This window comes from Oratosquilla oratoria, chromosome 4 (genome assembly GCF_046742065.1).
Source record: "Oratosquilla oratoria isolate Oo_2021 chromosome 4, ASM4674206v1, whole genome shotgun sequence".
Lineage (NCBI taxonomy): Eukaryota > Metazoa > Arthropoda > Malacostraca > Stomatopoda > Squillidae > Oratosquilla > Oratosquilla oratoria.
In genome coordinates this window covers 75380827-75397368 of record NC_134780.1, presented here as the reverse complement: position 1 = coordinate 75397368, position 16542 = coordinate 75380827, and the positions used below count along the sequence as shown (strand labels likewise).

Here is a 16542-nt window from a genome sequence, read left to right as displayed (position 1 = left end):
TGTTTAGCCGTTTTCATAGAACACACTACTTTTAATGGAATTGCGCGCATTAGTTACTTAACCGCTAATGCGCGCAATTCCATTAAAAGTACAGTAGTGGGTTCTATAAAAACGACTAAACAGCCGCAGCGGTTGAGCGGCTAAACAGCCTCTCGTGCGTTTCATCCTTAAGGGTGCAGTAGTTCTCGAGGATGAAGTTTATGTTCTTGGAGAGATCAAGCGAAACAAGATCAAAACTCTGGTCATCGACGATGAGATGCACATGCCGTCAAATGATGTGGCATAAGATCCTCTTATCGAATTCATAAGATAATGCTATATAATATTTATGAAAAGTCCTTATGGAAGGCGGCCTTTCTACTATTGGTGGAGAAGCCCTTGAATGTTTTTTGACTTGTCTGGCTACACGAGAGATTTTATACATAGGGTAGTTGTCCTCTACTAACTGTTCACCCGATTTTCTTCAGTTTTGGTGTGGGTAAACTACTAACTACTGCATTGCATCGGAACCTTCTAACAATTCCAGAAATGATTGATTCAGGGTACATAGTGGAGCACTCGCTATCATGATTCAAACAGAACACTGAAATTTCAATCAGGCAAAGAGATTGGCGCAAATCTTAACATCCCACTTCCTGTATTTCCAAAAGGTACAGCTTGGTTTCATATACAGTTCCTCGAAACCATGTTGTCTGTAACTGTTTCCTTAGATGTAAAACCACTTTTTACTAATGTACTTTTCGACATCACAATTTGCTCTATACTATATCATTGATAGTTCACTAGATCTTGATACCCCTGAAACCGCCCTAAGGACCCATTCCAGCTATGCACGAAGGAGGCCACCTTTAGGATCTACAAAAAAAAAAAAAAAAAAAAAAAATCTTCACCATCAGGTACCTTGTTCATGACTCTTCAGCCAATTGTTGATCCAGCTTAGCAGATTATCCTTTAAGCCATCTAAAGATGTTTTAGTTATTAGCCTTCCGTTCGGAATAATACCTAAACTTTTTTCAAAGTCCAGATACCTTTATCGTGGTTTGAGACCACTGTGGTGTAAGATTTCAGATTAGTCGCGCGAGTGTTTGTTTATGACAGAGACTTTGCTGCCTGTCACTTATTGGGCTTTTTTTTTTTTTTTTTTTTTGCGATATTCACTGGCATCTTATATAACTGTTTCCACATGTTTCCTACGATTAAGGTCAGGCGTGCAACCCTGTAGCCTGCGGATTCTGTTTTTCACCCATGTGAGAGCAAAGTTTACTTATTTCCATTGCCTTGGTACACCCCCTAGTGGTTTTTTTTTTTTTTTTTTTTTTTTTTTTTCCTAACGAAATAATATTTCTTCTTCTTCTTCTTCTTCTTCTTCTTCTTCTTCTTCTTCTTCTTCTTCTTCTTCTTCTTCTTCTTCTTCTCCTTATTCTTATTCTTCTTCCTCTTATTCTTTGACATCCTTGGATGACAACCGGCAGTTGCTGGTAGTGTAACTTTTTATCCTGTCAGTATGTATTTTCACCACAGAGTAGCTTGAAATATCAAAACAGAAATGATATGTCACAATTGCCTTTTTCGGTATTGTTTCGGACCAAAATAACGTTTACTTTTTTCATTTTACATGACCATAAAGGGCCCCATTCACGACAACGATTTTCATCCCCAACCCAGATTTCGAACATGGTCGGGGTTGGAGTTGTGGTTGGCGGCTTCGCCACTCACTGCAACAACCAATTGATTATTGTCCAATTTTTCAGTTGATTCGCAGTTCTATTGTGATAAGATGTCTGATCTCGACTTTGACGATCTTTTTAATATTGCTGTTTTTTTTAGAGGCAGATAGAAAGCTAAAAAAAAAAGTCAAAGTGGTGCAAGTCTTTGCTTCAAAAAAGAAACAAGCTATCCCATAATCAATTATTAGAGGAACTGAGACTAGAGCCTGAAGACTATATGAACTATTTAAGAATGGATGAATCCACATTTTTAGAACTTCTGTCCTTGGTAACACCAATCATAAAAAAAACAGGATACGATGATGAGGAAGGCTATTACACCTCATGAACGTCTCGTATGTACATTACGATTCCTAGCAACAGGGAGGTCATATGAAGACCTCAAATTTTCTTCACTCATATCGCCCCAAGCACTAGGAAGAATAATTCCTGAGACCTGTGATGCAATATATAAGGTTCTTTTAACTTTCCATAGGCATGGATGTTGACGGTATATCTCAATAATCTCTCTTACGAAATCTTTACTGTACGCTTCCATTTTTTTAGGCAGCACAACTATAGCTACAAACGCACGGTACGAAATTTTGGGCACAAGTGATAGATTTGGTTGTCCGCACCCATCCACCACTCCAACCCCAACACAGACATAAAGCTCCACCCACAAAATATCAGGAAAATCTGAACAACTCCAACCCCAACCACGACCTGCAAATCGGGGTTGCGATGTAGGTTGTTGGAGCCCATCCACGAGAAAATTTGGTCTGGGTTGGGGTTGGAAATCTGGGTTGGGGTTGAAAATCGTTGTCGTGAATGGGGCCCTTAAGTGTGTTAATCTCGCAATTCAATACGACTTCACTGAAGTAGCGTACCTGCCGACGATTAGTATTTTACCCTCCAAATTCCTTCTAAATTTATATTCTTACAATAATGCAACAAAACTTGATTCTGAATATCTTATTTTTGTCATCATCATTCATTCCGTCGGGACCCTGTGGGATTCGTATTATTTCTTTTTACTTCCAGAATGGATTCCTTGGTGGAGGTTGTTAACAAGCTGCAGATGGTGCAAAGTACCATCGGTCAAAGCAAAATTAAACTTAATCTGCCCCAGATCGTCGTCATTGGGTCCCAGTCGGCGGGCAAGAGCAGTGTTCTGGAAGCCATAGTCGGACGCTCCTTCCTCCCGCGAGGTGATGGAATGGTCACACGGTGTCCTCTCGTTCTTCAGCTTCTCCACACAGTCAACAAACAGGGTCCCAACGGCTGTAAGACGTGGGCCGAGTTCCACCACAGTAAGGAGGTTTTCACAGATTTTGAGAAGGTCAGACAAGAGATTGCAGACGAGACAGAACGGATAACCGAAGGCAGGCTGTCCGTCACGGACCAGGAGATCGTCCTCCGCATCTCTTCCCCAGACGTCCCGACGCTCACACTCGTTGACCTGCCGGGCTTCACCACCGTCCCCCTGCCCAACCAACCTGCGGATCTCCCTGACCAGATTGATACATTAGTCGATAAGTACATTTGCAACCCCAACATGTTTATAATTGCTGTTATGGAGGCCAACACAGATTTAACAACGTCCAAAACTTTCTACGCCGCCAAACAGGTAGACCCATCTGGAGACCGAACCCTGGCAGTTATCACCAAACTCGATATCATGCACCCCGGCACAGACGCCAATGACATTCTCGCAGGCAAAGTTCTGCCTTTCAAATTAGGGATCGTGGGTGTGGTCAACCAGTCCCAGAAAGATATCAAGGGCAAGGTTTCCTTAAACGACACCCGCAATAGAGAGTCGAAATTCTTTGCAACTCGCTATCCACGTCTTGCCTCACAGAACGGCACAACATACCTTACAAATCACTTAAGCAAACTTCTAGTGCGACACATCAAGACATGTTTGCCTGATCTTCAGGAAAACATAATTAACCTCATTAGCGACACTGAGAAAAGACTGCATCAGTTAGACCAATCTGTACCAGTTGATCTTGAGAAGAAGGCCAAAATACTACTGAATATAATCGAGAAGTTTGTGTGCACCTACCAAAACTACTTTGAAGTTTCTCACTTAAATTTAGACCGATCTGAAGTGAGTGGGGGTGCACGTATTTTCACGATTTTCAATGAGGACTTCCATGAAGTTATCAGTGCTATAAATGCTCTTGATGGAATAAGTGAGCACGACATAACGACTACATTAAAAATGGCACGGGTTCCTTCACAGACAGTATCTGTGTTTGATAAATCGCTCCAGATACTAATTAAGAAACAGATCCCATTGCTGATGAAGCCAGCCTTGATGTGTATAGAGCTAGTATGTTCTGAAATGGAAGATAGTGGACATAAATGCTTGGCAACTGTTTCATCTGACACTTACTGTTTCCCTAATGTTCCTTCCATGATTCTAGAAACCCTGAACAGATTTATCAAAGATGCCCAAAAGAGAACATGGGACTCAGTTCGGGTATTAATAGAGAGTCAATTATCATACATTAATCTTTGGCATCCTGACTTCATCAAACTCGCTAAAAAGAAAATCCAAATACCTGAACAACCTTCAAACAAAAAGATGCCAAAGGTAAAAGACCTAAATGGTATTATCTATTACTTCATGTCCCAAAAGGATGCAAATAGTTGTCAATTGGTGCAGAGTCTCATCGAGTCCTACATGGCAGTCATTGTTCGGGAAATGGAAGACCTCATACCCAAGTACATCATTAGCATGCAAGTGGAATCCGTTCTTGAAAATCTCTTCAGTGAATTAATTCTTCAGATGTACACATCTGACCACGGTGATAAAGCTCTACAGATATCTGAATATCATAGCAAAATAAAGAAACAAACTGAAGAAGCTTTGGAAGCCTACAAGAATGCTCAAGACGTCTTGATGGGTGTCTTTGACTTTTGATGATGATGCTGGAAATTTCGAAACAAAGTCACTGTGACAGCAAATGATCTGATATATAAGGAACATAAATACTAAAATTACTTGAATTCGAATATCTTGATTTTTTCATGCAAGGCAGTGAGATTGATCAGAATACCGATGCAAACACAATTTATCTGTATTGGGATATCCTCCTTCTCTTCTTGATTCTGTGATTCACCATGGTTTTGGATCACGTGTTGGACTCGTGATCGACAGTTATTAACCTCCCAGATTAGAGCTCAGAGCTCGTATGACCGATCTATGAGTAATACTGTGACCTTACACGCACACACACACCCAACTCCCCGTCCACGAGAGTTGGAGTAACACCCCGCAGCGAAGCGATACTGAGATTATTTCAGCCCTGGGCGGGAGTCGAAGCCGGACCAGCGTAGTGTGATTTATTAACATCTTCAAAACGTCTGACCTGTGCAGAAAACAAATTAGTTTCTTGATCAAAGCTCACAAAATGTGTTTACCAAATTTTTTTCTCCCATAAGTATTTTTTTAATTCAATAAATAGTGGATGAGATTAAAAAGTGTCTTTTCGTTCCTTCTTTTCAACGAATTTTCGGTGAATATTCATCAGTTACAGTTTTTCGTAGATGCTCGCTAGCTGAGCGGATTAGAGCGTCGCTACTTGCGGCAGAGGTCGAGGTGACAGCACTTCAAAGCCTGCCGCCAGCGAGTTGGACCAAGAGCATGGTTCATTGAATTCCACGCTACAAAGTCCTCTGTAAGGGGTACCGTTCTAGCCTCCTGACAGGGGGAGTTTCACGACCTTAAACCCAATCATCACAATTTTTTGTGAAGATATCTGTGGATCTAGCCTAAATATAGATTCTGCAAAACGTCAGGCTTCAGCAACTGGTAGGTAGAAGAAATGTATTTTAGTTTCCTACAACTCTAAATCTACATTTTTATTAGACAATAATTTTGAGCTGTATTACTGGAAAACCAGGTTTCCTGAGTGCCTCTTAATCTCCCTATGTAATTTCTACATACCAGTGTTTTATACTGGCGACAATCTAATATGTTCAGATCTAGATATGGGGTGGAAATAGATTAATGTTAAAGTCATGTTTTCCCTTTCTAACATTGCACATTTAAGTCCAAGACAGAGCGTACTCAATAGTCATCATTATGAAGATATTTTGATTCCAAATTCCAGTTGTGTTTGGTGGACATCAGTATTCTTTCTCGATCTAGGACAAGACCCTTACTTTTGCATATTTTACTGCTTGACTTCCACGAGTCATATCTACAGAAGGGTTTGTTCATGTAACTTGTTTAGATTTAACCACTTTATATTATGATAATAATAATAATAATAATGATTAATAATTAATAATAATAATAATAATAATAATAATAATAATAATAATAATAATAATAATAATAATAATAATAATAATAATAATAATAATAATAGTAATAGTAATAATAATAATAATAATAATAATAATGATAATAATAATAATAATAATAATGATAATAATAATAATAATAATAATAATAATAATAATAATAATAATAATAATAATAATAATAATAATAATCATAATAATAATAATAATAATAATAATAATAATAATTATAATAATAATAATTATAATAATAATAATAACGATAATAATGATAATAATGATAATAATAATAATAATTAATAATAATTATGATGACAATAATAATAGTAATAATAATAATAATAATAATAATAATAGTAATAATAATAATAATAATAATAATAATAATAATAATAATAATAATAATAATAATAATAATAATAATAATAATAATAATAATAATAATAGTGTATACATTGTGACGAATATGGATAGGAGGTAAAGGGAACACGGGCTGAGGGAAATACTTTTATTCCTGACTAGTTTCGCCCGAGTGGCTTCTTCAGAGGAATAGAGTTTGAAGTGTTTTTTTTTTTCTTTTTTAATTTCTTTTCTTTCAAAATTAGTCCCAGCGGAGGGATCCGATTTAGGGACTGTCTTTTAGTTTCTCAATATTAGCTGTGTGTCTACATCTAGTACATCTAATTCGTCTCCGGGAAGATGGCGAGCGCCAGTGGCGCTATAATAAGTGTCCAACTGGTGAGGTGGAGATTAGGTGGGCTGCCATGATGATGCTGTGGTGGTCGGTGATAGAATATAACTTAGACATTCTTGGGGGGTTCTTTCCAAGGAGGTTCAGCAGCGGTTGAAAGTGGTTACGAAGGATGGGGCATAGAAATATGCAGTGGAGGAAAGAGACCAGCTCCGTCCCGCAGGCACAGACGGTCTTCAGATAGCGGGTTCGCCTGTGGTTGACACGGATTCTTGAGATGAGGTGAAGAATGTGGGTTGGAAGTGGATGAGGGTGGGTCCAGAGGGTTCCCTTATTGCATGTCTTGATGGGCCAGCCTCGGGTAGCGGCAGTCCCGGCATATTCCTCTGACCAGAGATCCCATGTTGCTTGGTCAATTTTCTTGTTGGCATCACTTGTTGAAAAGCAGAGCGAGATGCAATCCTCTTCAGAGGTTAGGGCCCCTCGTTTGGCGGCTCGGTCGGCCATCTCGTTTCCATGGATGCCTACATGGGAGGGCACCCACTGGAAACGAAGACGGAGTCCGCGTCGTGCGATTTCTTCTGAAAGGATTAGGATTTCCTTGAGGATTTCCGGTCTTGTTTTGCAGTACTCACTCTGTATTACATCTAGGCTGGACTGGGAGTCCGATAGGATGACTACTTGCGTTGGGGAACGGGGGAGAGTTTTGACTTTATTCAAAGCTTCTCTGATGGCGACGAGTTCGGCAGTTAGGATGGTGGTGGGTGGGAGCTTCACTTCGAAGTGCTCTCGCGTGGTCTCGAAGAACAGTCCTGCTCCTGTTCTGCCGTCACTGAGCACCGATCCGTCTGTGAAGATCTTGAAGTCGTCCGCGTATTCCTTAGCTAGCAGTTCTCGAGTACAGGTGGCGATTTGGTGTGGGGGATCTTCTTTGGCTACTCCAGGGACATTGGTTCGTACCTCCGGCGGCTTCATGATCCAGGGTGGGTATGGATCGATTTGGGCTTGGGGGACACGGAGTCGGTCGGCTGGCTCTATTCCCGCTCTCGAACATAGACCGGAGACAGAGGAGACCAGACCATGTCCTGATACAGTAGGTGGAGCTGGGTTCCAACCTTCGCCTAGTTCAATGTCCGTGGAGTTAGGTACCCTCGCTGAGCTGAAGAGGTAACTGCAAGTATCTCTCTTCAGGCGATGCCAAAGTGGGAGGATTCCGGCTTCACAGTATACTTGCTCCTGAGGGACAGACTGCGGGAGTCCGAGTCCGAGCCTAAGTGCTTGGCACTCGACTCTAGCCATGCGACGGATGGCCGACATGGGCAGGTCGTGCAAAGCTTGTGCGCCAAACAGAAGCCGGGAGTGGACTAGACTCTGGGTGAGGTGGATGAGTGTTTCTCTCCGCTGCCCCCATGGTTCGTGTCGGACGGCCCTAATGAGGTTGAGGGCACGTCTTGCATTATTTATGGCTTGTTGGACCTGACTAGTCCAGCGACCATCTTTTTGAAAGATGACGCCCAGGTACCTGACTGAGGGTGAGGGGGGCACTTCTGTGCCGCAGATGCTGAGGACGTTCCAGGTTAGGTAATGGCCTCTGTTGTAGCCAGGAAGGTGCACAGGCATATACACTGTCTTATTTGGAGAGAGTAGGAAGCCGAGGCTTTCGAGGTGGCGGACAACACTGTCTACTTGACTCTGGAAGAGGCGGAGTTCTGCCTTGTTTTGGGCAGAGTCCTTCTTCGGACGTCTATGCCTTGATCGGCGCCATACGGCTATATCGTCGGCATAGGCGGTAATGGTGGTGTCCTTCCTCAGCCCTTTCCCGATGTCGGCTAACATTAGGGCGAAGAGAGTGGGTGCTACCACTGAGCCTTGGGGGACTCCCATGTCGACAGGCATTGGAGTCCCCCAAGGCTCAGTGGTAGCACCCAGTTTGAAGTCAAGTTGGTCAATTTATATATAACATAACAGAGGAACGTGGTAATGTGTCAGGTTGGTCCCCCACTCAACGTCATCTGTCGGTGTGACGAGTCATCGCAGCGGGTGGACCAATTAGCCACCTGTTGGTCGTCGCGTGGCTGAAATGTCCGTGTGGATCAGGGTCTCTGTGTATATTGTTCATGATGACAAAGCGTGTTGCTGCTTTAGCCCATATTAAATCCCCAGTCCTCTTATTGATGTTATGATGGATGTTGATAAAAACGGACTCCATCGCCTTTCTTTCTTGCCGTGTGATGTTATCCATAAGAATTTTTGCCTTGTCCCACTTCGGTAGATGGCCTCGTTCGTCGACATGATTAACTATCGCATTGTTTTAGTATAATATATATCTAGCAAGACAGAATGAATCTGCTTTATTCTATTCACTATGGATGTGGGTGCTACGGTGATGAATTAAAAATGGTCAAACATAAGACAGAATGAAAAGGAAAAGTGGAGATTGGTATGGAAGGGGACAGATGAAATCGAAAGGATCTTGTGCATTCCCGACTCTTAAGATACGATTATGTGTCAATCACTTCTTAATCCTTTTGTTAACTTATCTACCAGTAATCCCATTGGTATGTTACTCTCCTCTAATCCATCTGTTTTCATCCTTTCGGTAAATTGATCATTCTTGTACCACTGGTGTCATTTTCCCACGAAAATTTCCGAATCACCTGAAATTTTATCACCCCAGAACGTCCACCTGATGAACCGTCACCCCATGATGGGCCATCTGAAGAAGTGTCACCCCAACCAACAACACCTGAAGGTTAGGTTAGGTTTGGGTTAAGAATAAACATTAAGACAACTTGCTGTCATCAACTGATGAATCGTCAACCCAGGAGAGCCCAATAACTAAAGAATTGTCACTCGAAATCTGGGACGACAATTCATCAGATGATCCAAATTTCCTGCATTTTTTTTCTTTCTTTCTTTTAAGAAGCATCTGGTATTGAACCGTTCCGTAAAATCGCCATTTTTTTTTTTTAACAAAGACCAGCATTGACATTATCAAATGATAATCAGATATCTACCTCCAATCAAAAAAAAATTTCGGTGGTAGGCTAGTGAGGAAACGATATGAATATTATCTTTAATTACACTGAGGCTTTCGAAGACCCGCCTAGATAAGATAACTAAATTTATCATATTATGCACCTCCTATAAATAGTCTTCGCTGTTCTCTAAAGCAGTACGTCTCGATCACGGAGTGATATATAATCGATGTGAGTTGATTTGTGGGTCAAATTGGAGAGTTATATACATATATATATATATATATATATATATATATATATATATATATATATATATATATATATATATATGCGTAAGTAACTACTAAGTAATGTAAACTAACGAAGCAGAGAGCTTTCATATAATTACATTTTCAGCACTGAAGATGTAATTTTTACATATTTGTGAATCACGTGTGCCTTGTAAAACTTGTGCATATATATATATATATATATATATATATATATATATATGTATATATATATATATATATATATATATATATATATATATATATATAGATACACTGTGGCACCATGACAGATGTATTATTAGTGGTAAGAATGAAATTCACACGATTGGGAATAGATCTGATTCCCGACCAGTTTCACCATATATATATATATATATATATATATATATATATATATATATATGTGTGTGTGTGTGTGTGTGTGTGTGTGTGTGTGTGTGTGTGTGTGTGTGTGTGTGTGTGTGTGTGTGTGTGTGTGTGTGTGTGTATGTATATATATATATATAGATATATATATACATACATACATTTTAACAACCACAATGCACTTTAATTCTAAACCATCAAGGCCGACATGCAGAAATTGAAATGTGGTACTGCCGAGGACTCGAACCTCAGCATCCTCATGACATGTGCGGTAGTGACTTACCAACTAGGCTATCAAGAGAGATATAAATTGAGCGTAATTTTTTTTGTATATTTGTATGCTCGAGTTACATACACATACATGATTTTTTTTTGCGTTCAACCCATCTCCATTATGATAGTACAATTGGAAGTACAAACGCGGGAAAGTATTTGTACAACACTGAATGGGTCCCAGTGATTAGAGATATATTTTAACAACCACAATGTACTTTAATTCTAAGCCATCAAGGCCGACATGCAGAAATTGAAATGTGGTACTGCCAAGGACTCGAACCCCAGTATCCTCATGACAAGTGTGGTAGTGACTTACCAACTAGGCTATCAAGAGAGATATAAATTAAGCGCAATTTTTCTTATATATTTGTATGCTCGAGTTACATACACATACATGAAACTTTTGCGTTACAAATATATAAGAAATATTGCTTGATAGCCTAGTTGGTAAGTGCGGTAGTGACTTACCAACTAGGCTATCAAGAGAGATATAAATTAAGCGCAATTTTTCTTATATATTTGTATGCTCGAGTTATATACACATACATGAAATTTTGCGTTCAACCCATCTCCACTATGATAGTACAATTAGAAGTATACAAACGCGGGTATTTGTACAACACTGAATGAGTCCCAGTGATAAGAGATGAACGCAAAATTTCATGTATGTGTATGTAGCTCGAGCATGGAAATATATAAGAAAACTTGCGCTCAACTTATATCTCTCTTGATAGCGTAGTTGGTTAGTTACTACGGCACTTGTTGTGTGATCGGTGAGTTCGAGTCCTCGGCAGTACCCCATTCAATTTCTGTATATAGCCCCATTGGGTCTCCCGATGTTGATGGCTTGGAATTAAAGTGCATTGTGGTTGTTAAAATGTATCTCTAATCACTGGGACCCATTCAATTTTGTACAAATACTTTCCCTCGTTTGTATACTTCCAATTGTACTATCATAGAGGAGTTGGGTTGAACGCAAAATTTCATGTATGTGTATGTAGCTCGAGCATAGAAATATATAAGAAAATTTGCGCTCAACTTATATCTCTCTTGATAGCGTAGTTGGTTAGTTACTACGGCACTTGTCGTGTGATCGCTGAGTTCGAGTCCTCGGCAGTACCCCATTTCAATTTCTGTATGTGACCCCATTGGGTCTCCCGATGTTGATGGCTTAGAATTAAAGTGCATTGTGTTATTAAAATGTATATCTAATCACTGGGACCCATTCAATGTTGTACAAATACTTTCCCGCGTTTGTATACTTCCAATTGTACTATCATAGAGGAGATGGGTTGAACGCAAAATTTCATGTATGTGTATGTAGTTCGAGCATACAAATATATAAGAAAACTTGCGCTCAACTTATATCTCTCTTGATAGCGTAGTTGGTTAGTTATTACGGCACTTGTCATGTGATCGCTGAGTTCGAGTCCTCGGCAGTACCGCATTTTAATTTCTGTGTGTGGCCCCATTGGGTCTCCCGATGTTGATGGCTTAGAATTAAAGTGCATTGTGGTTGTTAAAATGTATCTCTAATCACTGGGACCCATTCAATGTTGTACAAATACTTTCCCGCGTTTGTATACTTCCAATTGTACTATCATAGTGAAGATGGGTTGAACGCAAAATTTCATGTATGTGTATGTAATTCGAGCATACAAATATATAAGAAAACTTGCGCTCAGCTTATATCTCTCTTGATAGCGTAGTTGGTTAGTTATTACGGCACTTGTCATGTGATCGCTGAGTTCGAGTCCTCGGCAGTACCCCATTTCAATTTCTGTGTGGCCCCATTGGGTCTCCCGATGTTGATGGCTTAGAATTAAAGTGCATTGTGGTTGTTAAAATATATCTCTAATCACTGGGACCCATTCAATGTTGTACAAATACTTTCCCGCGTTTGTATACTTCCAATTGTACTATCATGGTGAAGATGGGTTGAACGCAAAATTTCATGTATGTGTATGTAACTCGAGCATACAAATATATAAGAAAACTTGCGCTCAACTTATATCTCTCTTGATAGCGTAGTTGGTTAGTTATTACGGCACTTGTCATGTGATCGCTGAGTTCGAGTCTTCGGCCGTTGGGACTCAAACCTTTGCTCACGTTTGCTTCTTGCATAACAAGGACCATACTATTACGCCACGCGTGACCATACAAAATGGAACGACCTAGACCACGACCTGGTCGTTCCACTTATGGTACTGCGTGACGTAGTATGTGTTCTATTTTCATCGAGTCGTTATTCAGGCGAGCCATCCGACAAATTGTGTGTCGTTATGAAATTAGATTCCATGAAATTAGAATACAGACTACGGCACGCTGTGCTGTCGGTGGAACCAAGATCTAAGAATATAAGGTCTAACCACTTCCGACCGAATTTCGAGGGAGTTGGCGCAGCGAGCCCGTGAACGTCACTTGGCTGTTCAAAGTGGGGTTAGCGGGTCCTATAGCTGTCAGTTGAAGTTGGTCCGTCGTTCGAAAATGACGTCGCCTTCGCTCGCACCGCTCCACTCAATTATTTATATTCTGACAAATATTATATAAAATATATATATAATATATATAAAATATTATAGTTCCTGTCTATATATATGAATATATAATATATATGATATATAATATATATATATATATATAATATATAAAATATTATAGTTCCTGTCATCCTTGGCGTTTCACAGTTTTCTTCAATGTATCACAAAGAGAAAATGGACGCATCTAAATGACGTCAGAAGCTGCGCAGAACTACTCCAGCGATTAGACCTGTTTACTTAGACCTTGGGTGGAACGACTGGGTTGTGTTCTAGGTCATTCCATTTTGTATGGTACCCACAGGTTACGAACTGCTCTTCTAAATTTTTTTCATTTACCTTCCTGACTCCCATAGGAAATTACATTCCTTTTATCTCCTTTCAGGATGGACTCCTTAGTGGAAGTTGTTAACAAGCTGCAGATGGTGCAAAGTACCATCGGGCAAAGCGAAGTTAAACTTAATCTGCCCCAGATCGTCGTCACTGGGTCTCAGTCGGCGGGCAAGAGCAGTGTTCTGGAAGCCATAGTCGGACGCTCCTTCCTCCCGCGAGGTGATGGAATGGTCACACGGTGTCCCCTCGTTCTTCAGCTTCTCCACACAGTCAACAAACAGGGTCCCAACGGCTGTAAGACGTGGGCCGAGTTCCACCACACTAAGGAGGTTTTCACAGATTTTGAGAAGGTCAGACAAGAGATTGCAGACGAGACAGAACGGATAACCGAAGGCAGGCTGTCCGTCACGGACCAGGAGATCGTCCTTCGCATCTCTTCCCCAGACGTCCCGACGCTCACACTCGTTGACCTGCCAGGCTTCACCACCATCGCCCTGCCCAACCAACCTGCGGATCTCCCTGTCCAGATCAACGCGCTCGTGTTCAAGTACATCAAAAGTCCCAACAGCGTGATCGTCGCAGTCACGGCCGCCAACACAGATTTAGCAACGTCCGAGAGTTTCAACGCCGCCAAAAAGGTAGATCCCACTGGAGACAGAACTCTGGCAGTTATCACCAAACTCGATATCATGAACCCCGGCACCGACGCCACTGACATTCTCACAGGCAAAATTCTGCCTTTCAAACTAGGGATCGTGGGTGTGGTCAACCAATCCCAGAAAGATATCAAGGAGAAGGCTTCCCTAAGCGAAACCCGTGCCAAAGAGGCGAAGTTCCTTAGAACTCATTACAGGAACTTAGCGTCAAAAAATGGTACACCTTACTTGACAAAACTCTTGAGCGAACTCCTTGTGAAACACATTCAGACATGTTTCCCAGACATTCGAGGAAGGGTACTGAATCTTATCAATGACAGCGAGAAAACGCTAGATCGTCTGGCCACAATATTACCTGATGACCGAGAAACAATGACCAAAAATCTTGTGAACATCATCAACAAGTTTGTATGCACTTACAGAAATTATATGGAAACTCCGGAGCCAAATTTCAACCGTTCCAAAGCCTGCGCTGGTGCGCGCATCTTTATGATTTTCAATGAGGATTTTCACTATAGCCTCCATGATTTAGATTCCCTCCAAGGGATCAGTGAAAATGATATAATGACTGCCCTCGGCAAGGCGCAACTCCCTTCCCAGTCAATGTTTGCATGCGAAAGAGCATTTCATATGCTTGTTAAACAGCAGATTCGACTGCTGCTGAAACCGTCACTGCAATGTGTTCGACTGGTGTATTCTGAAATGGAAGATATGGTGCACATGTGCCTATCTAAAATGACATCTGATACTCACTGTTTCCCCAACATACCTTCAATGATTAGCAACACACTTAGGAAGCTTTTGAAAGAAGCCTATGACAAGACTTGCCTCGCTGTTCAAAACCTAATGAAGAGTCAAACAGCGTACATCAACGTTTGGCATCCGGACTTCATTAAACTTGTGCTGGAAAATGTAAATTTTAGTCTTGATGATGCAAATAATAACGATATGCCCAAGGTGAAGGGACTCAACGGTCTCTTCTTCTCAAGCATAGCTTACATGCAACAAGAGTCCTGCACCACAACGAGGATCTTCATCCAGAGCTACATGTCTGTCATTACCCGCGATATAGAGGATCTCGTACCCAAGGTGATCATGAACATGCTAGTGGAGGCTACACTTGAAAAACTCTACAGTGAATTGATGCTCCACTTGTATACATCCGACCAAGGTGAAATGGCGCTGAAGGTGTCTGAAGATCTCATGAATAATAGAAAAAATGCTGAGCAAGCTCTCGAAGCCTATAACGATGCATACAAAATTCTGGATGATATATGTACATCATGAAAGCGCAGCGACTTAAAAGTGCAGTATGGACTTGCCTACATTTTGTGAAAATTAGAATAACAGATCAGGAAGGGATGTAGTGACGACGAATGCTCAAAATTACTGAGTCTAATTGGTCCGTAATAAAAAAAAAATCTCGCTGTACACTGTTACAAAGAAGAAATACTTAAATTCTTATACAACGCCTATTGATACATGTAATACGTCCTTACCCATAGCAATGTCAGGACTGCCTTAAGTGTTCCTGATCTGTAACTATCTTGTTAAAAAAGATCTACGTCATCTGTATGAACATTGTTAAATGTACATTACAAAACCTGGGTACTTATAAGTACTTTGTACTTTAATAAAAAAACAGAAGACAAACTTTGGTCTTTTCCTATCCCATGAACTATCAGTTTGGTACAATTTTACCAAGAGAATTTTTTTCTAACATAGAATACGCTTGGATCAATGCCCTTGAACAAAAGATATTGTGAATATCAAAATAAACACCAAGTGAGGATGGAGCCTTTATTAGTACGACAATATAGCTTTATCAAATGCATAGTCGTGATACACATAACTAAGGTTAAATAAGAGGATCCAGAGGAACGGAAGGAGGTCATCGTAACTTAGGAAAGGATCAACTGTCTGGATGTAGGACGACGTTTCTTTTGTTAGAGCCTTTTTCAGGTTCATAGTCGTGATACACATAACTAAGATTAAATAAGAGAATCCAGGGGAACGGAAGGAGGTCATCGTAACTTAGGAAAGGATCAATTGTCTGAATGCAGGACGTTTGCTCACAACCGATGGACAAAAGGAGAAGAGAACAAGGTGAGGGGACAATTGTCCACTGAGGACGGAAAAAAGTCATGGGAAAAATAAAAAGGTGTAGAGAGCTACTAAGGATAGCTTTCTAAAAGTTTTGGGGGCATTTAGAAGTAAATGAATCAGATGGGGTGAAATATTTAACATGCCTCTATTTTGTTCGATCGTATTGGATCCTTGGATGATGGCTGTTTTCAAACATTTTCCTCGGATCTTTTCGGGCTCATGCACTAGTAGCTCCGCCTTTTCCCAGTAAATCACGTGGTTTGCTGCTGTTTCTGTGTGAAACACACACATTGGTGGT

General features: G+C 40.6%; 1 protein-coding gene and 1 pseudogene across 2 annotated transcripts in view; one reads left to right on the top strand and one right to left on the bottom strand.

Moving 5' to 3' along the window:
* Positions 1-15784, top strand: part of LOC143024907 (dynamin-1-like protein pseudogene) — a 23769-nt pseudogene extending 7985 nt beyond the window's left edge.
* LOC143024908 (uncharacterized) overlaps positions 1-16542 on the bottom strand; it is a 114721-nt gene that overhangs the window by 33675 nt on the left and 64504 nt on the right. The gene's annotated exons all lie outside the window — the stretch shown is intronic.